This window comes from Sus scrofa, chromosome 7 (assembly GCF_054392235.1).
Source record: "Sus scrofa isolate SSC_HxYL_T2T_F1_AM1 chromosome 7, Sscrofa_HxYL_maternal_Yorkshire_Landrace_v2.0, whole genome shotgun sequence".
NCBI classification, from domain to species: Eukaryota; Metazoa; Chordata; class Mammalia; order Artiodactyla; family Suidae; genus Sus; species Sus scrofa.
In genome coordinates this window covers 20705280-20728816 of record NC_139389.1, presented here as the reverse complement: position 1 = coordinate 20728816, position 23537 = coordinate 20705280, and the positions used below count along the sequence as shown (strand labels likewise).

At 39.0% G+C, this 23537-nt stretch overlaps 1 protein-coding gene and 1 long non-coding RNA gene across 12 annotated transcripts in view; one reads left to right on the top strand and one right to left on the bottom strand.

Annotated features, from left to right (window-relative positions):
- The window catches only part of SLC17A2 (solute carrier family 17 member 2), a 52968-nt gene that overhangs the window by 15942 nt on the left and 13489 nt on the right, over positions 1-23537 (top strand). For 3 of the 11 annotated variants that reach the window (XM_084967630.1, XM_021098420.2, XM_084967625.1), the window contains exon 1: positions 19122-19268. The exons of 1 other annotated variant lie outside the window; for it this stretch is intronic. The gene's annotated coding sequence lies outside the window, so the exon portion shown is untranslated. Of the gene's footprint in view, positions 1-1005; positions 1483-3375; positions 3515-7945; positions 9861-19121; positions 19269-23537 lie in introns of those variants that run through there. 7 more of the 11 variants (XM_084967623.1, XM_084967626.1, XM_084967629.1 and 4 more) reach the window with 5 other exon arrangements.
- On the bottom strand, positions 7805-20649 carry LOC110261475 (uncharacterized). The gene is made up of 4 exons (XR_002345601.2): positions 20527-20649; positions 12820-12902; positions 11044-11210; positions 7805-10467 (listed from the first exon to the last, which is right to left on the bottom strand). It is a non-coding gene; the product is annotated as an uncharacterized LOC110261475 (long non-coding RNA).

Below are 23537 nucleotides of genomic sequence, written 5' to 3'. Positions count from 1 at the left end.
GCACTCTGCTTATGCTGAAAGGGAGGGGAGATGCTAAAGAAATTTTTTTTTTTTTTTTTTTTTTTTACAGCAGTAAAAGGGATGGATTGGTAATTCAGGAAGTTCTTTTGTGACTCTAGCACAGAGGATCTAAACCCAGGAAGTCTGCAGAGTTCACAGACTCTGACTTGAGATCTTTCTGCTTTTGCCACCAAACCCCTTGGGATTCATAACCTCCCTGGCTGATGTTACGTTTTGCTATTTTTAGGCTGCTTGTTGTTTTATAACTGCTGTGAAGGATGTGGTGAAAAAAAAGGGGTGGTACCATAATGGGGCTCATTGATGGCAGAAAATTTCTCCAGGCAGTCTCCCATTCTTTGCCCTGATACCCTGTCTCATCTGCCTCCTCAGTGTCCCTGTGAAAGATTCTCATCCTTATCAACAGTCAGAGTTGGGCACCAAGGACAGCAAACGGAGCCACTAATGGCCCAGCAGTTAGTGGCCTCAGCTGAGAGCCATGTGAGCTGGGAGCATTGCTCAGTGCTCTCTGGGGGTCTAGGGTTGAGTACTTAGTGCCTCAGCTCCAGCCTCTCCAGTTCAAAATAGAAGCAAAAATACTGGGCCCACCCAATTTAGAGTTATTATTTAATGTGAAAAAACTAACTCAAAATAAGACCTTGCCACATGCATAACCTTAGGTGTAAGAGGTATTTGTGATAAGTGCACAGTGTTTGCTTAGGAAATAAATACATGCAGTGGCCCAGGGGAGCCAGTAAGGATGGCTAAGGACACAGGCAGGAGAAGTTAAGTTTGGATTCTGAGAGCTGCCTGGGATGAACTCTGGGTTCCTGGGCCCCTGGCTGGGTGGGTCAGTTGCTGACCCTGGAAGTTCATGGTCTGTGCTCAGGGCATTGGACCTGCAGCTGGAGACTGGGGGGAACTTGATGCAGCCACAGTCCTGCTGGTTCAGCAGCTCAGGCTGGAGGCAAAATTGTGAAACAGCTTCCTCTCTTCCCACCCAAACAGGAGTCTCTCTTCAGCACTGCATCCTCCTGGCTGTTCACAGAGCCTTTGGCCGTTTTGCCACCAGGTGACTCACAGTGCCCTGGCATGTCCTGTGGTAGCTGGCCCCACACATGGTACAGGACACATCTACTCCCAAGGCAGCCAGCATGCAGACGGAAGAGAAAGAATGAGACCCCGAATCCCTGACCCAATGCAGACTCTGTGCAGATTCGCACGACTTTCATTGTTGTGGATGCGACTCTGGACCCAGCTCATCCCAAATGTGTCCTGTCAAAGGATCAAGAAAAGGAAGCTAGTGAATGCCACCGAGTAAACAAACTACTGCTACCAACAGGCAATGACAACAAGACCAAAGCATCAACCTCATGCCAGCATCTGTCCTGTGACAGCTGCCCCATCTTGTACCTGTTTCCGTTGCATGAAGGAGGGACTGGTTCACACAGAGAGCTGTGGGTCTTGAAGGCGAGAAGGATGTAGGTGAGCCTTTGTGCAGAGACTTGTTCCTCAAAGCTGAGCCCAGACAGACACTAATTGGAGCTGCTCCCCCTGGGGAGACATCACCTCCAGTAAGTGAGGCTGGGCTTGACCCTGTGAGTCTGGACTGTAGGAAGCTAAAGCCCCAGAATGGGGAGTGGGTCACTGGGGTCTCCTTAAAAAGGCCTGGGCTCTGGGTGTTCCTTCTGTGGGGGACAGTCATCCCTTAGGTGTCCCTAAGGTGCCTTTCTGCAACTCCTTCTGGTATCTTCTCAGCCAGGCTTACTCTGACCACCTAGTTGCACCCCTCGCCCACTCCCATGCCTTCTATGGTTCCCATGGCACTTATTACTGAATATTTTATTTAAGTCCATCTTGCTTTTTTTTTGGCCACACTCGCAGCATACAGAAGTTCTGGGATCGATCCCATGCCATATCAGGAACAGTGTTGGGTCCTTGACCAGCTGCGCCACTGGGGAACTCTGCTGTTTATTGCTTATTGTCTGCCTTCTATATAAGAATGCAGATTCCATTAGGGTAGAGAGTTTTGTCAGTTCTTTTCATTGATGAATCTCAAGTATCTAGAATAGTTCCAGATATAGTGGTATATGTTAAACAAGAGAGGCTTTCTAAGCTGCACTAAAGCACATCATAGAAGGTACGCACATGTGTGTGTAATGTACGTAGTGTGGTGTGGGTGATATGTGAGGTGTGTGATGGTGTATGGTATGTGTAGTGTGTAATGTATGTGTGTGTGAGTGATATTATGATGTAGCATCTGGTATGCATGTATATGTATGTATGTGTGGTGTGTTGTGGGATGTACAGTGGTGTGTGCCAGGTGTGGAGTGTGGTACAAGGTTTGTATTTGTGTGATATGTGTGATGGAGTATGGTGTGTGAGCAGTGCATGTGTGCATGTATGTCTTTGTCTGTACATGTTGCAGGAGGTAGGCAAGTTAACAGGGCAAATAGTAACAGAAAGTACCAGAATCCATGATGGCTACTGGTCTCCCAGAGAACTGTCTCTCTCCCTCCTGTAGAATATATTAATGATTGGGACTGGGTGAGAATGAAAATGAAAGAGCTAGGCCTCTGGGAAAGAGAGCGTAGCAGAGATTTGATAACAGCACACTGCAAAAGTGATCTTGAGGACAAATTTTTCAGTTGAGCAAAGGGGAGAGAGGAAGCAACACCCAGAGGTAGGAAGAGGGGACAAAGGATTATAGGTTAAAGTAAATAAATAAATTTTTAAAAGCCTGGAAGGAGACTGCTCTGAGCTATTCAGAGTGATAGGCATAACAAAGGACTTCTCCAGAGAAGTTTTAGCATCCTTCATGAATAGTTTGTACCTAGAGCTCTCATGGCACAGATGACAGTTTCACTGACACCTGATTCGAAGTGAGCTGGGACTTAAAGAGGACCGTTTTCCTTGGTTGGCCCTAGGAACAGCTGGTAATTACACACCTAACAAGAAAAGGATGTGTACTCTTACCATTTCTATTCAATGTTGTGCTGAAGGCTCTAGCTGGGGAAAATAGGAGAAAAAAGAGAAAATGAAAGGTAATCATATTTGAAAGGAAGAAGAAAAATACTGTCTTTGCCAATAACAATTTTGTATCTAAAAAACTTTAAGGAATCCATATTCAAAAAATATAGATCTAATAAATGAGTTCAGCAAGGTTGCAGGATATAAGATCAATATATGAAATTTCATTGTTTGTCTATATATTAGCAGTGAACAACCTGACAATAAAATTAAGGAAACATTTATAGTAGCATCAAAAATAACAAAATGCTTAGGAATAAAGTTGACAAAAGCAAAACAAAATTATATGCTGAAATTTGTAGAACATCATTGAAATATTGTAATTTTTTTTCTTTATCTGGCCCAAAGAAATTAAACATCTAATCAGCAGATTAGAAATATGAGAAATATTAAAGGAAGTTCTATAGAGAGAATGATACCAAATGGAAATACCAATCTAGACGAAGGAATAAAGAGCCCCAGAAATTGTGACTTCATGGGAAAATAGGTAACATTTTTAAAAATGTTATTTAAATCTCTGCAAAAGGTGGTTGGCTGTTTTAGCAAAAATAGTAGCAATGTAATTTGGGATTTATAACATGTAAAAGTAAAATTCAAGGTAACAGCACAAAAGTAAGTAAGAAGTGGAAGTATACTGCTTTAAGATGGATTGTGATAAATTAATGGTATTCACTATAAACTCTAAGCAAAGAATTATAGCTAATAAGCCACAAAAATAAATACAAAAGAATCATGAAAAAATTCAAGCTGTTCAATAGAAGGGAATAAAGAGGGAAAAGGGAACAAAGAGTAGACAGAACACATAGACGAGTAATAATAAGATGATAGGCTTAAATCTATATGTAACAATACTCACATTTAATGTAAATGGTCTAAATACCCCAGGTCAAAGACAGGGGTTGTCACGTTGAATACACACACGCACATGCACACCCACATGCGCACACACACATCAAGCCCCCCCCATATGTTGTCTACAATAAGCTCACTTTAAATAGAAAGACGCAAATTGTGCACTATCACTTTTCACAAGTTTATTGAAACCTCCTAACTAGTCGCCCTTCATCTATTCTTTTTTTTTTTTTTTTTTTTTTTTTTTTGTCTTTTTAGGGCTGTACCCACAGCACAAGGAGGTTCCCAGGCTAGGGATCAAATTGGAGCTTTAGCTGCCGGCCTGCGCCTGCCCCCCAACCACAGCAATGTGGAATCATCTGCAGCCTACACCGCAGCTCATGGCAGCACCAGATCCTTAACTCAATGAGCAGGGCCAGGAATCAAGAATCGAACCTGCATCCTCATGGATACTAGTTGGGTTCATTAACCACTGAGCCATGACGGGAACTCCAGCCTTCATCTATTCTTGCTTCTTGCCCTCCAATCCATTCTGTGTGTTTCAGTGTTTGTTATTTTTTTCTTCATTGTTCTGGTAAGATGATCTGTGGTTTGAAGGACTGGGATGAAAGTGCTTTCCTCCAGAGGTGATTTGTGTTTGCTTTTGCCTGACAGCTGTAAACTCAATTCATGGCTGGAGGGTTTTGTTTTGTTTTTTGCTTTTTTTTTGATAGCCCAAGTGAGGTGAAATTTTATCCCAACTATGTAATAAAATTGGCTTATGGTTATAATTTATCTCTTTTTCTTTTCTTTGTGCCCCATTCTCCTTAGCACCAGTGTTCTCAGATTTGCAGTTACCAGGAAATGAGATGGGTTAACTTCTAGTCCACTTTCCTTTGGGATCTCATTTTTATTGGTAGTAGTGGGGTGGGGGTGTCTTCTTTCGCATTTACCACCTTTGTAGGATTGGGGCTTTGATTTTGGACTGTCTTTGTTTTCTAATGTAAACACTTTAAGCTATAAATTTCCCTCTAGGCACTGTTTTAATTGCCTCTCACTAAGTTTGCTATGCCTTATTTTCATTATTCTATAGTTCAAAATATTTTGTATTTTTTATGATTTTAAAGGTGATAGATTATTTAGAAGTAATTTTTTTTTTTTTTTTTTTTGTCTTTTTGCTATTTCTTGGGCTGCTCCCGTGGCATATGGAGGTTCCCAGGCTAGGGGTCGAATCAGAGCTGTAGCCACTGGCCTACGCCAGAGCCACAGCAACGTGGGATCCGAGCCGCGTCTGCAACCTACACCACAGCTCACGGCAACGCCGGATCGTTAACCCACTGAGCAAGGGCAGGGACCGAACCCGCAACCTCGTGGTTCCTAGTCGGATTCGTTAACCACTGCGCCACGACGGGAACTCCAGAAGTATGTTTTTTAATTTCTAAATATTGGGGGTTTTCTCCTAGATATCTTATTTTCTTTGATTTCTAACTTATCTCTCCTGAGATCAGAAAACATACTCTATATGATTTAAATCCCTCTAAATTTGATTTGTATAGTGGCCCAGAATATGGTCTATCATCATGAATATAACTACTTATACTTGAAAAGAATATGGGTGCAGACATTCAGTGTAATGTTATATAAATATCAATTTGTACAAGGTGATGAATAGGCTTTTTCAGATCTTCTGTGACTTTTCAAATATTGTATCTCATTATTCTATCATCACCAAAAAAAAGGTATTAAAATATCCAACCAGGATTGTAGAATTGTTTATTTTTTCCTTTAATTCTTTAAATTTTTATATCATGTATTTCGAAGCTTTGTTATTAAGCTTATATGTACTTATGACTGTTTTTCTGATGAACTGACTCATCAATACGAAATGTCACTATCTGGAAATGCTGTCTTAAACTCTAGTCTGTTATTAATGGACACTTCAGTCTTTTTATGCTTATTGTTTGCATGGTACAAGTTTTCCTAAACATTTATTTATTTATTTTATTACTCAATGAATTTGTTACATTTATAGTTGTACAATGATCATCACAATCCAGTTTTATAGGGTTTCCATCCCACAACCCCAGCACATCCCCCCACCCCCCAAACTGTCTCCTTTGGAAACCATAAGTTTTTCAAAGTCTGTGAGTCAGTATCTGTTCTGCAAAGAAGTTCATTGTGTCCTTTTTTCAGATTCCACATGTCAGTGAAAGCATTTGATGTTGTTGTCTCATTGTTTGACTGACTTCACTCAGCATGATAATTTCTAGGTCCATCCATGTTGCTAAAAATGCTGGTATTTCTTTCCTTTTAACGTCTGAGTAATATTCCATTGTGCATATGTACCACATCTTCTTGATCCACTCCTCTGAAGATGGGCATTTAGGTTGTTTCCATGTCTTGGCTATTGCAAATAGTGCTGCAATGAACATTGGAGTACATGTGTCTTTTCCAGTCATGATTTCCTCTGGATAGATGCCCAAGAGTGGGATTGCTGGATCGAATGGTAGTTCTATTTTGAGTTTTCTGAGGACTCTCCATACTGTTTTCCACAGTGGTTGCACCAATTTACAATCCCACCAACAGTGTAGTAGTGTTCCTTTTTCTCCACACCCTCTTCAGCACTTATTGTTTGTAGACTTTTTGATGATGGCCATTCTGACTGGTGTAAGGTGGTACCTCACAGTGGTTTTGATTTGCATTTCTCTAATAATGAGTGATGTTAAACATCTTTTAAAATGTGTTTTTTGGCCATCCATATGTCTTCTTTGGAGAATTGTCTGTTTAGATCTTCTGCCCATTTTTTGGTGGGGTTGTTTGTTTGGTTTTTTTTTTGGTATTGAGCGGTAGGAGTTGTTTATAAATTTTGGAGATTAATCCCTTGTCAGTCGATTCATTTGCAAAGATTTTCTCCCATTCTGTGGGTTTTCTTTTGGCTTTTTTTTTTTTTTTTAAGGCCACACCCATGTCACATGGAGATTCCCAGGCTATGGGTCCAATCGGAGCTGTTGCTGCCAGCCTATGCCAGAGCCACAGCCACTCCAGATCCCAGCCGAGTCTGCAACCTACACCATAGCTCACAGCAATGCCGGATCCTTAACCCACTGAGCAAAGCCAGGGATCGAACCCATAACCTCTTGGTTCCCAGTCAGATTCGTTTTCAATGCACCACATCAGGAACTCCCATTCTGTGGGTTGTCTTTTTGTTTAGGGTTTCCTTTGCTGTGCAGAAACTTTTAAGTTTAATTAAGTCTCATTTGCCTAAACATTTATTTTAAATTCATCTGTGTTTTTATTTCCGGGGTTTTTCTTCTAGCTAAAATATGTTCAGTTCTTGCATTTTTATCCATTCTAATAATCTATGCCTTTTAATTGGAGTACTTATAAAATTAACATTTAACATTAACCTTTATTTTTCTTCCCATAAAACATTGAAATATAAATTGAAATAGCTGGCATCCTAATTCTATTCCTAATCTAAGGGGGAAGGACAAAGTTGGAAAAATTTCAATAATTTATCATTTTGTGTAACGTTTCGTATTATACTGTTTTCTTTTGTATATAAAAATATCATTACATTTTGCATGAATTACTAGGACAAAATATTTTCCAGGAAGATATCACATATCTGTCAATTTTGCTTCCATCTTTCTTTCATACAAGCTACATAAGGGACACATTATTTAAAGTAAACGTATTTTACCTGGCTTCTTAGTGCTTTATCTGTTTATATGTTTACCAGTAGATGGCACTCTTGCATTTTTGGTGGCTTATGTCCCTATAGCTTTACCTTTGTGAAAGCATAACTACTTCTTTGACCAATATTAAAGAAATATAATTTAACCTGGCTCTTATGAATGATTTTAAATGGTTCATACCAACAATGGCAATTAAGTCCAAACATTTGGTCATTTTAAAATGTATTCATGTATTCACACAATGAGCATTTATTGAACAGCTTTTTTATTGTAGACACTAGGGTGGACCCTAGGGATAAATCAATTAAAAAATATAATTTATTTCCTTTAAAAGTTTCCATAAATTTAAAATATTTAAAAAAAATTAATTATATTTCTAAATGTTACAGCAAGGTAAGAAAAAGTATCGAGGCTGAGAAACAAAGAAGCTCCTGGAAGAACCTGGACACTTCTGCAGCAGTGATAACCTCTGAGCCATGTTCTAAAGAAGAAGTAAAAGTTCATCAGGAGAAGAAGGGAGTCCAGGAATTATAGAAAGACTCTTGCAGAAAGGTCAAGTGTCGTTAAAAAAAATTCCATATTATGTAAATACAGTGAAGTTCCAGGACTGAGAGCATGGACTACATGAGGAGGATTGGTTTTAAATAAATATGGGAATGAAGATAGTAAGGCATCCAGCAGAACTCACTTATCCCTCCTCCCCTCTCTTTTGTGTGTTCTTTTTAAGGAGGGATTACATGGCTGGGGAAATTCATAAACACCGCTGAGCCAGAATGCTGGGGGAAGGTGGAGAATGAACCTGTTTGTTTGCTCATTCCAAGCTAAGCTCTTCCTCCTTCTCACCCAATCCTCTCACCTTTGAAGGGGCCCATATGGCCTAAGTCCAGACCCCAAGGACCCCTTACCCTCGGACAGAACCAGATTCCAACCAGAGATGAACTAAAAGCCTTCCCTGACTCTTAGCTACAGCCAAACTCACTCTCAGCCTCTCTTCCCAGAAGTCTCCCACCCTTTGGAAGACTCCCCAACATTCTAACGCCCTTGGGGGCCATGGAGGTGCTGACAAGTCCCTAGATCTACACCTGATAAAGTAGTGCTGGGATGATAAGGTCTTCAGCCTTTGCATCAGACCCTTTTCTGTGGCTTTTATGTATCTTCCACCTGTTTCAAACTCTGTTGTCAAGACAACTTTGGTCTTCAATGGTACTTTTGTTGTGAGTTTAAAAAAAAAAAAATCTATTTACAAAACGCCTAGCCTGTACCCTTTAAAAACTCATTATCATGAAACTGCGTTATCATGAAAGATAATGCAACAGAGGAGAGATCTTCCAGACCAGGCTTTTGACCGTAATAGTTACAATGGCTCTATTCAGAGAGAGGCCTGGGTCAACCCAGGGTCAGGGACATGGGGATCATTAAGTGGAGAGCCTTTATCCAGTTCAAAATAATGCATTCTCTCCAAGATATAATTTGTAGTAAAAACAATACTTAAATACAAAATGTTATATGTACTAAAAGTTAAATCATAGTTTTCTGTAATGTTGTGTGTAGAAAGTCATGAAGGTTTGCGCACAGCCATGCTCTGCTTTGCTGACTGGCATAGTGTTCAGTTTGGTAATACTTCACTGGGAATTAGTGGGAGAATAGGAGAAGGTACAGTCTAGAGCCTAGGCTTCCATCTCCTTCCACCAGCATTTTCTACAGTATCTGTCCTGGGTCTGCTTTGGATTCAGGGCATCCAGGGCTTCTTTCTACATCTAGAAGAGGGCAAAGGCTTTCTTTGGGAAATGAGACTGTGGCCTCTCTTTTTTTTTTCTGGAGATTAAGTCACAGTCCAGCTCAGCTGTCCCAAATAAAGTTTCCATGTGAAAGTTTTCAACAATTTTAATCATGTTCAGCCAGGCTGAACATTAGAATCACCTGGGGAGCTTGCAAAATTCTCATCGCCCACGACACACTTCAGAACAATTATCAGGATCTCTGGGGTCTGGCTCAGGCAATAGTGCTCTTTAAAGCTACTCAGGCAGCTTGAATGTTTACCCAAGGTTGAAAACCACTAGATTAAAGGCCAAGCTTTATAATAAAAATTTCAAAGGAAGTCTCATTTGTCTAGAGATGTAGCAGTGATTTTTATTTTTTTAAGTGGAGTTTTGCTGCCATCCACATACCTAAGCTTTGCTTCTGAGAAACTGGGCATGTGTGTTCCTAAAACTCCCCAGGTGATTCTGAAGCTCCCCTCTCCATAACAGCCACTGACCCCGGAACATCTCCACTGTCGATCTCCCCTGTGAATCTTGGGAAGTGGTAAGTTGATTGTTGGAAGATATTGGGCCTTTAAATCCTGAGAAATACCTTCTAAGTCCTTCAGACTAACATTTGCCACAGTGCAGCAAGCTGGAGACCAAGTCCTTGAACGAGTTTTTGCACTAGAAGAGGCTCGGGTGGTTATAAGTTAAAACTACAAAGTCAGCTGAAGCCTTGAGGGGCAATGAGCTCGGCAGGATGTGGTCTAAAGCTTCAGTCAAGAATTCAGACACATCCAGTTATCAAACTTTAGGCTTAGCTGCCTATCCTGAGACCAAAGTCATGCATGGAAATTAGGTGGAAAATGACTTTGGAGAGAATTGAGGTTATGATCGGTGGAAGTTTTTCTAAGAGGAAACTTCTGGCTCTGTTTTGGAGGAGACAGAGTTGGTTCTCCCAGCAGCATCAACACAGGGTTAGTGAAGACTTGAGATGTTGCATAAAGTAGAGAAATAAAAAGAACTGGAAATGAGGATTGCATAAATTACAAGCACATGGACCTTGTTGGAGACTTGCCTGTTGTAAATGTGAAGTGATGGTCCTGCTGCAAGGCAATCTGATAGTAAGGTTTGCAACCGAGCCAGTTACTTTACTTCCAGGATATTATCTGAAGAAAATAATCAGACCAGTAATCAAAAGTATGTGGTTTATAATGGTATAGGTTTAGGTAGGCATATAGTTAAATTATGATTCATCAAGACAAAATTATATAGCTATTAAAAAGGAAGGCACTCATCCATGTACAAAAGTTCAATATTATATAAAGGTCTCAACAAAATATTAAGTGAAGAGTAGGTAACAAGATAATATGGATACTTTAATCCTATTTTTCCTTTAAATGACATGTTTTTATGAGTATGTGTATTTGTCTATGCACCAGAGCAAACTAAAAGTAATAAACACCAAAACTATGATTCTCTCTTGAAGACTATGTTGGGTGATCTTTACTTTCTTCTTGATAGTTCCTGTATTGCATTTATTACTTTTAGAACTCATATTTTACTACTTTGGGTGTAGAAAACTTTTTGCCATATAGATTCCTTTATCCTTCATTTATATGGTAGTTGTCTTTTGTGTTACACCTACATACGCTGATAATTTCATCAATTGTTCTAAACTTTGCTTCCAATGTCAAACATATTTTAAGGAACTAAAGAGGAGAAGACTGGTCTACTATACTTACCTAGGTATTTACTTTTTCTGTTGCTCTTTCTTCATTCCTGGCATCCAAGTTTCCTTCTGGTATGAGTTCCCTCCATCTGAAGAGCGTTAGCAATATTTTTAGAGCAGGTTTGCTGTGAATTCTCTTAGTTTTCCTTCATCTGAGAAAGTTTTCTTTCACCTTTATTCCTGAGGAATATTTTTTACTGGATATAGGATTATACATAGATCATTGTTTTCTTTCAGCACTTGAAAAAGATTATACTACTTCTTTCTGGCTACTATGGTTTCTGATAAATAATAACATAGTCTTTCAAATCATTGTTACCTTCTGAATTTTCCTCCAACTGACTTCAAGTGTATTTCTTGGTCTTTATCTTATAGCACCTTGATTATGGGCATGGTTTTCTTTGGTTTTAGCCTATTTGGAGTTTTCTGATATTCTTGAACACGTACATTTGTCTTTCAGTGTACTGGAGATTTTTCAGTTAATATTTCTCCAACTTTTTTTTGTCTTTACTGTGATATTTTGTGTCTCCTTCTGAGACTCTAATGACACAAATATTGAAAACTTTTCAGAATTGTCCCACAGGACCCCAAGTCTCTATTTAAAAATCTTTTCTCCTCCCTTCTCTTTAGTTCATGTTGAATTTGGTTTTTTTATTTTTCATTTTTTTTATTTTTTTTTCCACTGTACAGCATGGGGACCAAGTTACACATACGTGAATTTGAAGATAGATCTCTACAAATTATTCAGAGACTTCTCTTTCATCTGCATTCTGTCATTGAGCCATTCAGTGAGGTTTTATTTTTTGGGGGAGGTGCTGTATTTTTCAAAGTTCTATTTGGTTCTTCTTTATATTTTCTGTTTCTTTGCTAGGCATTCTATCTTTCCAGTCATTTCAAAAGAATTTACAATTGTTTGCTGGAACATTATTTAAATAGCTGCTTTAAGTCTTGCCAGAAAATTCTAGCGTCTGTGTTATTTAACTTACCGGCATCTGTTCATTGCCTTTTTCCTTGTGAAATGTTGCCATTTTTCTGATTTTTTAAATTTTTATTTTTTAATTGAAATATAGTTGATTAATGTTTCAGATGTACATCAAAACAATTCAGTTATACATATATATGTATTATTTTTTAGATTATCTTCTAATATAGGTTATTATAGTTAATATTGTTCTCTCTACTATACAGTAGGTCTTTGCTGTATATCTGTTTTATATATGGTATTGTGTATCTGTTAACCCCAAATTTCAAATTTATCCTGATTATTCTTATTCTTCATATACCTAGTACTTTGGGTTCATATCCTGGTCATTTTGAATATTATTAAACCCTGGGTGTTGTTTAAATCCTATTGAGAATATTTATCTTTTTGCCTTAGTAAACAATCAACCTAGTTAGATTTAAGCTGTATGTTCCCATCAGCTTTCTTTGGATCAGGTCAATTTTCAAAGCTTCTGAAGTGCTATTCACATTTGCTTCACATGTGTGCCACGCAGTGGTCAATGTCCATGGAGGTAAGAGAGCCATAGTTCATTCCTCCATTCTATGCTATGTTGCTTAAAGTCTGATCCATGCACACACTGCCTGGAGATAAGCCCAGGAGTTCATAAACAATCTCATGGTATTGCTTTCCCAGGCATACTTTCAATGTCTTGGGGCTCCTCTCTGAGAAGAACTTTGGCTGGAAAGCTGGGACTTTATTTACTCCACTCTGTGGTATTCCTTCTGTGACTGCACATTTGTCCAGGGCCAAATGGCAGATATCCAGAAAAAATAAATGGGAACTCACCATATCATTTTGAGACCACAGTGCTCCTGACATGAGATGAATTTCACCTCACTTAGAGTTTTGGCTATGGGATTGCTTGAAGGCTAGAGTGGAAGAAAATGGAGAAATTAAAAAAAATATATATATATGGGTTTACTCCTACTCTTTTGAGTGTTAGAAGACCCCTTTCTCGGTCCTTGAGCCAGAACTGGAGGACTTCCTCTGGATTTGTCTTTGTGCCCCTGGGCCCACTTCTGGGTTGTGAGCTGCCTGGAGTCCAAGTCAGGGAATACTGAAGAAAAATTAATGACAATTCACTCCCAGCTCAGTAGTACTTCAGATTCTCTTCTTCCCCTCTTTGCCTAGCTTCTGTTTCCATTTTAGAGTCCTCTATAGCTGCTTTATGAATTATTTCCAGGTTTTATAGCTGAAGTCAATGGAGGTACAGCATGGAGTATGCTTATCCATCTTATCCAGTACTAAAACTCCTAGGGTCCTTTTAAGGCAAACGTTAGTAAGTCAAGCATCTATTTCTTTTTTGAACAGAAAAAAAAATTAATGAAAATAGTTTTTTTTTAAAGACTGGTTAAGATGACTATACAATTTATTCTCCCCTCTTTTTCTTTTTTTTTTTTATGGCCTCACCTATAGGATATGGAAGTTCCCAGGCTAGGGGTTGAATCCGAGCTGCATCTGTGACCTACACCGCAGCTTGTGGCCACACCAGAAACTTAACTCACAGAGCAAGGCCAGGGATTGAACCTGCATCCTCACAGCACACTATGTTGGGTTCTTAACACACTGAGCTACAGCAAGAACTCCTTCCCTATATTTTTTCATTATATTTTACCAATTTAAACAGGTAAAATATAAATAGAGGGAAATAACAAAACTTCAAACCAGTATAGTTTTATAGCATTTCTAACAGTGAGTTAGAAAGTAAGGAGAAAGTTTTGTGCAAGGCTGGTGCCACGGGCCTACCAAGCTCCAGGACCAGGAGGTGGTATATTGTCTGGGAATTTGACCTTGCAGGGTAAAAAAGACAGAGATAAAGAGTGTTCTCTGTAAGGACATGGGACCAGAGACAGGCTGTATGAAGTCTGTAGCTGATGTTAGACTCTACTGCTCAGGGGTATTAGTTTTCTATTGCTGCAAAATGAAACTACTAGCAACCTAGTGGCTTGAAACAATGCACATTTATTTTTATCCAGTGTCTGTAGGTCAGAAGTTCAGGCATGGCTTAACTGGGCTCTCTGCTTCAGGGTCTCACCTGGTTGCAATTCAGGTGTTAGATGAAACTGAAGACTCATCAGAGGCATGATGGGGGAAATAACCACTTCTGAGCTTCCTCAGATTGTTGGCAAAATCCAGCTCCTTGAAGATGTAGGACTGAAGGTTTAAATTTCTTGATGGAGGTTGCATCAGCTACTAGATGCACCTGATGTTTCTTCCTGTGTGAGAGGTTCCCTAATGCGACCACGTGCTTCCTCCAAGTTATCAAACGAGAAAGAGAGAGAGCAAAGCTATTTGCTTGATGGAGGCTAGTAAAATATAATCATAGAAATGACATCTCACCACCTTTGTCATTCTGTTGGTCAGAAGCAAATCACAGGTCACACCCACACTCAAGGGCATGAACACAGCAATGGATGTGAGGAAAGAGGGACCACAGAGGTTATCTTAGAGTCTATCACATGATGAAAGAAGCAACCAATCAATCTGTGGCTGATAACATCCAGGGCTATGAGCCTTAGCAGATATAGTCCTGAGGAGGCAGGGAGGCAAACACTGCGGCAGGCAACTGGTACCTCAGTAAGCTGCTTACAGGATCAGAGACCAGATCTGAGATGGCCAGAGTATTATCACAGGGCAGGAATCTTGAATACTAGGGTAGGACCTGGAATGGTTCTAAAATGTGAACCATAAAATGAAGATGAAGGTAACACAAAGAATTCTAGAGACCATAAGGTATGCTTTGAGGCTGAGGAAAGAGAAGAGAGAGACAGAGAAAGACAGATGAGTAAAAAACAGAAATTTTGGTTTGCCTACCAAAATTTCAAAATTTATTAATATAGACCTAAAAGACAGCAATCAGATGCAACAAATGGAACATGAATTTACTTTAAAAGACAATAATATTCAAGTCAGACCAAGATAACTATGTTTAGACTGCTCAAGGAAATGGATTAATTTTACTTAAAATCACCAGGAAATTATGAAACTGAATGAAGTAGAAATTAAACAAAAGCAGACTATTTTTAAAGTTTGGAAATCCTAGGAAAAATATGGGCATTGAAAAAAGAAACTTTATTGCAAAATAACTTTTTGACTAAACATTATTCCTGGAAACAATTTTTGACTAAATACAATGGAAGAGAGCATAACAGCGTTTCTTTCTACCCAAAGTAGCAATGGGCCAGCGTTGTCAGAATTGGCACCATCTGGAAGCTTGATTCAAATGCTAAATCTCAGGGCAAGCCCAGACCCACTGAGATATCTATGACTTTAATAAATCACCACATAATTCACATGCACATTAAATTTAAGAAGTGCCATTTTAGAAGAAAATTTTGAGAGATTTGTTCAGAACACAAAGCAGAAAGACAAAAACATACACACATATGTGTGTACATGTATATACATACCTAAACAAATGGTCACATATGTATATTCACATACACAAGGACACACACAGGTAATTCTATATGCATAGGCTATAACTTGCTTTTTTTTAGTCACTTTTTTGTTTGGTTTTATAGATTTCTTTTAGCATCTCTCTTGTTACTCAAACAAGATAACCAAAATTAACAGCCAGGTCTGGCTCATAAAAAATACACAGAGAGGCTTTTCTTGGGTAAATAAATTAGAAACTAGTGAAATAAATAATTTAGAAAAAAATGATTTCTTTCTATGCATACTGTGTCTGCTTCACAAATTTAAAACTATATGACATTGTAAAAAATGCATCCAAGACAAATGGCATAGATGCAACTCATTCTTGCTTAATTTTCTATGACGCAGGCTCTATCACAATGTATTCACTTAGTCTTATTGATGAGCATTTAGGTTATTTCTAGTTGTCCTTCCATTTTTTTCTTCTTCTAGTTGAATTTTTACTGAATCTGTCTATTAATTCAGAAAGGGTCAATATTTTCATGATATTAAGTTCTCCCATCTAATAATACAGCATATAGTTCCATTTATCCAGATCTTGTTTTATGTCCTTTACTGGTTTTTTGTTTCTTTGTTTATGGCCACACCTGTGGTACATGTAAGTTCCCAGGCCAGGGGATGAATCGGAGCTGTAGCTGAGGCCACAGCAACACTTAATCTGAGCCACATCTGCAATTTACCCCAGCAGCTTGAGGCAAAACGGGATTGATCCTTAATCTACTGAGTGAGGCCAGGGAGTGAACCCACATCCTCATGGATACTAGTCGGGTTCTTAACCCATGGAGCCACTGCAGGAACTCCTTGTTTTATGTCCTTTAATAAAATTGTATTATTTTCTTCAAGTCATACTTCTCTTGTTCAATAATTCTTAAAGATTCTAGAGTGTTTGTTGCTAGAGAACATGAAAATCCTCTTTCAATTTCTGTTCTTGGCTAGTTATTTCTACTATTGAGAAAAGCAATTGATTTTTTTTTTAATGTTTATCATTTTTCCAGTCAGTTGACCAAATTTCCTTCATGCCTTTGTACTTTAATCCCCAGTGATGTTGAACAATTCTTATTCCCCACACCATGCCTCTATGACCTTGCTCTTTCTGGAAGGTCCTTCCCCTATATTACTGACCTTTTCACACCATCTATGAAGACTTGACCACAGACCACCTCCTCCAGGAGGCCTTTCTCTGACAGTCCTGTGTTGACAGGGGTCCTTATTTGTTCTTTCTGTAGTCTGTGCCCATTCATATTGTTAGTTCTGATTACTTTTCATCCTAGCTGTCTGTCTTTTTGTATAGTCTCACTCGGTGGACTTTGAACTCTGTGAAGTTATGGGTTAGGTTTTAAACTGATATTCTCAGAAGCTAGCATCATGTCTGGAACACAGTAAATTCTCAAGTGGAATTGTACTGCTCTGATTGGAAACAGCTGTAAATGCCAGATCAGAGAGAATTTTTTTTAAGACTCTGATCTTTTCTGTTACATTCCTCTTGATACTTGTAAATAAGTTATAGATATTCTTGAAGTGTGGAAGCTCACTGAGTTGATTTAACAGTTTGTTATGTGAAAATCATGATGGGGACTAAGGGATTTGGATCAGCTACATAAATCTTGATTTTTAATGGCAAGCATATCTCAAGAATACATCCATTGAGTAAACTAATGTTTATTGAACACACATGATAGGCCAGATACTGTGCCAAGTGCTGTGGATATAGCACTTCTCAAAATACACAAAATTCCTTCAGGGAGCTTGCAAAATCCAACTATAGGATTACACTATTTAAACAAAATATGAAACTTGAAGAATATAGTTTGAATCTTATGGCACTGGACACTGTTGATCACTCTTTCCTTATTACAGTTAGTCCTATTGTGGAGATCCAGTCTTGGCAATTTCTTTTACCAGGGCTGCTGCCAGGTCATGCTGTACTTTTGCACAAATTAGAAAATGTTGCACTTTCATTGGCACAGTATAGGCAAACCAACAAACAAAAACTCTCATTTGTCCTCTTTTTTAACTATTTTCATTGACTGACCAAGTATGGAATGACTTTACAATAAGTCATAACCAGAATTTTCAGTTATAGGAAGGAAGGCACTGTTGTTTCAGTTCTCCATTTTATTTCCTCACTTTTCACAAGTGGACTGTGGTAGGCTAAATAATGCCATCTAAAGAGTTCCACATCCTAATCCCTGAAACCTGTGACTGTTACCTTGTATAGCAGAGGGGATTTTGCCTGTGTGATTGACTTCAGGATTTTTTTTTTTTTTGTCTTTTTGCTATTTCTTGGGCCGCTCCCACGGCATATGGAGGTTCCCAGGCTAGGGGTCTAATTGGAGCTGTAGCTGCCGGCCTACGCCTGAGCCACAGCAACGCAGGATCTGAGCCGCATCTGCGACCTACACCACAGCTCAAGGCAACGCCGGATCGTTAACCCACTGAGCAAGGGCAGGGATCGAACCCTCAACCTCATGGTTCCTAGTCAGATTCGTTAACCACTGAGCCACGACAGGAACTCCTGACTTCAGGATTTTGAGACAAGAAAGCTATCCTAGATTTTCCAAATGATCCCAATATAATTATAGAAAGTTCTTAGGGAGGTAGGAGTGCCAGAGTTAGAAAGATTTGAAAATGTTATACTGCTGCCTCTAAAGATGGAGGAAGCAGCCATGAGCCAAGGAAGGCAGGTGACCTCAAGAAGTTAGAAAAGGTAGAGAAATAAACTCTCTCCTAAGCCTCCAGAGAGAGTGTAGCCCTATCGACATCTTGATTTTGGACCCAGTGAAATCCATTTTGGACATCTGACCTCCAGAACTGTAAATACGTGTTGTTTTAAGTCACTAAGTTTGTGGTAATTGATTACAGCAGCAGAGCCCTAATACAGGGGAACCAAGTAGCAAAATTCCAGTAGGTTCCTTATGGGAGTGTGGCGAGACTAACTCAGGCAAGGAAAATCAACTAAGGCAATTTGAAGCTAATAAAAGCAGAAAGAGCAAGACTTCATTTTATAAGGGTTGAGAATCAAGCTGGGAAGACCCAGTAGCAGCCACAGTCCAAAATTTAAGAATCACAAATTAAGAACAAGTCCAAATATCAAGATTCGAGCCGAGACTGGATTAGAAAGAGCACAGATATGAAACAGGAAGGAAGCCTGCAGGGTAGCTTCATGGGAAGATATCAGAGTGGTCAAAGTTCACATTTATTAAGCTGTGGGCCCCAAGTGCTTAAAGAAAACCTAGCTGATTTAACAATATTCTTTAATGGGAACATCTCATTTATTGAGGACCTACTACCAGTTAGCATATGTATTTCATTTAACTTGCCCAATATCCCCATGAGTTGAGCATTATAACCCTTGCTTTACTTATGGAGAAACCAACTCAAAAGAGCTTAAATGACTTGTCCAAGGAGACAGAAAACACTAGGAAGTGAAGATGGGGTTGACTTCTCTCCAGTTCCAGGAGCCCTGCTCTTTCTTCCATGCCTGCTTGCTCTTTCAGGAAAAAGGCTTGTTGACATTTTAAGCTGTATGCAGAGTTCAAAGCAGCAAAACATAGTGTCATCTTTTGAGATACTCATTCTATCAGTGAGAACTTAAAATGAAGTTAAAAATTAAGCAGCAAAGCCAAACCCAGACTCTCTGCTCTGAGGATGTAGGGCTAAACCTGCCTGCCATGTGACGCATTATTTATCCTTGTGAAATTGTGGAATTATTTGAAAGTGAAGAAGGGATGAAAACTCTTTCTTTCTTCAAGGTAGCCTTATAGTCTAGGTCTTACAATACTGGTTTAATGGTGAAGGTAAGTGCATTTCTTCTTTTTGGGTTGGAGGATAATTACTAATCAATCAGAGCTCCATTAAGGGGAGAGAAGAATTTGAGGGGAAGTCAGAGGAAAAAAACATTATCAGCAGCCTAAGGGTCTCCATCTGCTAATGGTTTCATTGCTAAGTGAAGAGACTTTCTAAAAAAAAGTAATCAATTCAATCAGGACCCTAGAGCAAGGCTTGAAAGGCTACTGGTGACAGTGAACTCTGAACAATGGTCACGTCTCCAAGGATTCTGTGAGTATTAATTGTGACACCTCCATGAATTGGAGAAGCTTTGGCTGTGGAATAAAATACTGGATCAGAACTAACAAGGTTTGGGATTGGAGATTGTGACTCAGGAGCCTTTTCAGATTTCTGTGTGTAGTTGAAATTGTCTCTCAGAAAAAGGAAAATATGAGCAAAGTTGTGAATAATATTTAAGGCAAGAAAACTTGTGTACTTGTAGGGATGACCTGGTCTGTTGCCCTCCTTGTATAACTGAGGAAAGGTGCCCAAACAGATTATGATTAGTGCCTGTTAGTTCTATGGTGGGAAGCCCTGTGGTAGGCGAGGAAGATCCAGGGAAGGTGCCCTCTCTCAACCTGCCCAGAGAAAAATCCCAATTCCATAGCATAGATAGACTCACACAGGCCTGGAAGACACAGCCTGAGCTTGTTGCTTGGAGGAAAGAAGAGCAGACACCCCTGCTTATCTCCTGGGGAGAGGAGCTGTGAGTCTCCTGTGGGCAGGGCCCCAGGTGCACCTTAATTTTGACATAATCCTGCCTTGTAGGATCACCCACTCTTGGTGCTTAGTACATTTCTTTTTTTCATGATTAATTAATTCATATGAATTGATAGCATGATGTAAATGATCTCTGGAACAACTAGTTTTATTCCAGAATTACCAGTCTCTCAGATAAACATGATAAAATGGGCCTCGGTTTTACTAACCTGGAAGAAATGACTTCTTCCCATGTTGTCTGGTGTTTGTAGTGAGATGCATCCCTTCATTATCCATCTTCTGGATTCTAGTCCAGAAGAACCCACTTTTAAAAGAAAATGTTTAAAAACAACTTTGTAAAGCAAAAGCATTTTTGTGGAAAGACAGGTCATTTACTGTAATCCTGTGTTTATTAATCGGAGTGGACCCAAGTGCCAGTCTTGTGACTATTTATTATTCTGTCTGTTGTTAATATGAATGACATTTTACACTATAAAATTATTAATATTGAGAAGGCATAGCTCATACCTTTGTTTTCACTCCCAACTGTCCTGTGAAGTAATGTTATCTCCATCTTTCCTATGAAACAATGAAAGCTCTGGGATCTTATACAATCTGCTCTGCTTCACCCAGACTGTCAATGACGGAAAAGAACTTGGTCCTTGGATACTCTTTGAACTGTAGATTCATGCCCTTTCAACTATGTGTAACATTTACTCTGGGTAAACTAGAAGTCTTGGCCAGCTTAGATGATGCAAGACAGACTGTATTAAGGGAAATCTAAGATCATGATGACTAAATAGTGAGCCCTAGACTAAGAATCCATATGCTTATGAATAAAGCATATGGTTTATATGATTAATTTTATACCAAATATTGTTCTATTTTGTATCATAAGATTATTTTTTAAATATAGAGTTTGTACTTAATTTTAATTCAGTTTTTCTATGTCTACTTACAGCTTTGACACTAATACCCACTACCTTTTAGAAGTGTCACTCCTGACTAGGAAGGTCCTTGACAATGTTTATAATTGCGCTAAGACACATTCCACTGTCTCTAAGGGTAAAGCAATTACACCACTTCTCAGACTCCATGCTTTTACATGCTTCTGTCATTATTTTAGAAAAATAGTTTCCACAACTATGTCCCAGAATGCTTTTCCTTTAGGATGGTTTGGGTTGTCTGGCTGATTTCGGTATTTGTCTTAAGCACAGGAAAAGGAAATTAACAACTAAAATTAGCTAGTGAGTCAATATTCAAAGTAGCATATGAAACCATAAAAAGCTAAGGTAGAGATGGCAGCAGATGGAAAGCAAAAGACAACTGACGTGGTAGGTTTGTGATATAATCCCACTAACAAAAAACCAAAAAGAATAGTCTTTTTAAATTTTTATTTAAATATTCAAAGCTCAACTTAAAAGTATGGTTTTGGTTTTTTTTGCTCCACCCATGCCATATGGAAGTTCCCGGGCCAGGGATCAAATCATCCAAGCCAACGCTGTGGTTTACGTCACAGCTGTGGCAACCACCAGATCCTTAAACCACTGTGCCAGGCTGAGGATCGAACCCACTCTGCTACAGAGACAATGCCAGATCCTTAACTGGCTGTGTCTGGACTCCTTGAAAGTATTTTCATTATCAAATTTCCTTCTGAACTAAATGATCAAAACTTAATTTAAAATCATAGTAAGCAACAGGGATATAGAGCACAGGGAATTATAGCCATTATCTTGTAATAACCCATAAGGGAGTATAATCTGCAAAAAATACTGAATCACTATGCTGTACACCTGAAAGTAATATAGTATTATAAATCAACTCTGCTTCAATTTTAAAAAACATAACTGAAAATCATATAAATTCCATCTAGAATACCTTAAAATGAAACTACCCTGTTGTGTTTTAAGCTTATGAACATAAAGGGGAGTAGTATTAATATATAGAAAAAAGCAGCACTCTCGGCATTAAGGGACACGGTGCTGGCTCAGTTAACTCTGACTTAAAGCAACTTTTCAAACTTTCTGCACATCAGTCTTTGCATTAAATACAAAAAAAAAAAAAAAAAAAAGAGAGAGAGAGAATCTCCAAGTCTCTTTTAGCTCTAGAGCTCAGTGTCTGTAAGATTTGTCAGAGTTTGGTGGGAAAGCTGTAAGGGGAGTATAAGTACTTGCAGCTCCATGTACAGTTAAAAAGTTGCCTTCGGGAATTCCTCTTGTGGCTCAGTCAGTTAAGGGTTCCTCGTCTCTGTGAGGATACAGGTTCTATCCCTGGCCTCACTCAGTAGGTTAAGGATCCAGTGTTGCTGAAAGCTGCAGCATAGGTCACAAATGTGGCTTGGATATGGTGTTGCTATGACTGTGGCCTAGGCCCAGCTGCAACTCTCATTGTACCCCTGGCTTGGGAACTTCCCATATGCCACAGGTACAGCTGTAAAAAGATTTAAAAAAAAAAAAAAATTGCCTACAGCCAAGTCTTGGGATCTTACGTAAGACAGGAGATCAAATGGAAAATGGTCCAAACTCCAGGTCAGCTGGGTGTCCTCTCCAGTTTCTTCAGCTAGGATCTCCGTGTTGAGCCCTGAACTGAACTCCTGATGTTGTCCAGATGTTAACAGGACTAGAAAGCCTTCAAAGGCAGAGCAAAAGCCAACTTCATGTTTCCTGGTTCTGACTTTCTGTCGTCAGCAACTGGCCATTATTTGGGTCTTTTTTTTTTTTTTTTTTTTTTTTTTTAAGGGCTGCACCTGTGGCATATGGACGTTCCCAGGGTAGGGGTCGAATCAGAAATACAGCTGCTGGCCTTTATCACAACCACACCAAAGCAGGATCTGAGCCATGTCTGCGACCTACACTACAACTCACGGGCAATGCTGGATCCTTTACCCACTGAACAAGGCCAGGGATTAAACCCGTGTCCTCATGGATGCTAGGGTTCCTTACTGCTGAGCCACAACTGGAACTCCAGTCCATTGTAATAAAAAAGGAAAGTGTCATAACTTAGAGCGATCTTGTCAGAATTCTAGAGACATTTGGCAAGCAGAAAACTATCTTGACTATGCTATATGAAGCCTAATTATTGTTCTTTCAAAGACACTTAGCTTCTTCCAGTTATAAAATTAGTTAACTACTAATAGTTAAAACAAAAAAATCGCTTGCTAAATCTGGAAAGTCATAAAGCATAATGTGACCACTGGGTGTTCCGTAACCCAGAAGCAGCCATTTTTGGCACTTGTGTGAATCTGTTTCTTTCTCCTTGGATGTGCATGTGTCTACACAGGCATAGTGCACGCTAGAGTATAGGATTTTCCCTAATGTTATTCAATATCTTTGAAAGCATTATTTTTAACAAAGTCTTTTATAAGAATCTATCCAAAATGATTCACCAAACACTTACTAGTAGGTTAATTTTGTCTCCAATATTATGCTGTAATAATAATACTGCAAAGAATGTTTTTTTGGACAAAAATCCTTCATCTGTCTCTTTCATTATGAGCTTCCTTTCTAAGATCATAGATTATGATCATTCTTAAGAGTGCA